We start from the raw sequence: 705 nt of genomic DNA on the forward strand, positions 1-705 counted from the left end.
CTCCATGGACTTCACATTGCCTCCTAATACGTACATAGGCCTACGCATATGCATACATATCTAATTCAATTTCAAATTCAAAAACTGCGCAGAATCTGCCAAATCCTTAAAATAGAGACAATTGTTTTCGCTATTGGCATTCCTTGGCCCATATGCCTAAATGAATTTAAATATGTAGGGCCTATAAAACTGTAAACACTTTGTACCACTGATGACGAGATTAATCATAACCGTCTTGAGGTAGTGATATAAATATTTGTATATATATTGGTTCCCCAACCAGGATTCGAACCCGGGACCTTCTGCTGCCTATGCAGACACCTTAACCAACTAGGACATTGAGGCTTTTTAAAAATTCAAATCTGATTAAAACATCTAATGCTTCGCACTCACGTGCATGCGTATTATACAGTACTAGTCATTGTATATATATTTATATACTAATATATTATTATATAATATAATTTAAAGTACTTTAAAAAAATATTTATCATCTGACTGCATGTCTGCATTTGGTATAAGCTTTTTGAACTACATAATATCATAGTTAATAAATATTAAACATTACAAATGCAGTTGATGATAATACAAAATGTATGACCATTTTTACATTTTTTCTTTCTCTATTACTGTTCCGCGTATAAAAGCTCGTGTAGCTACAGAAGCACTAGTTAAACAAATGAGCTTCCTAAAAAGTAGGGCCCA

The 705-nt window shown here is 32.8% G+C and overlaps 1 non-coding gene across 1 annotated transcript; it reads right to left on the bottom strand.

Moving 5' to 3' along the window:
- Nucleotides 1-271: 271 nt before the first annotated feature.
- On the bottom strand, nucleotides 272-345 carry Trnap-agg. Its single transcript has one exon. It is a non-coding gene; the product is annotated as a tRNA-Pro (tRNA).
- Between the last annotated feature and the right edge of the window lie 360 nt (nucleotides 346-705).

The sequence above is a fragment of the Anneissia japonica genome, unplaced genomic scaffold, assembly GCF_011630105.1.
Source record: "Anneissia japonica isolate Jap-2015-1 unplaced genomic scaffold, ASM1163010v1 scaffold245565_len993_cov155, whole genome shotgun sequence".
NCBI lineage: Eukaryota > Metazoa > Echinodermata > Crinoidea > Comatulida > Comatulidae > Anneissia > Anneissia japonica.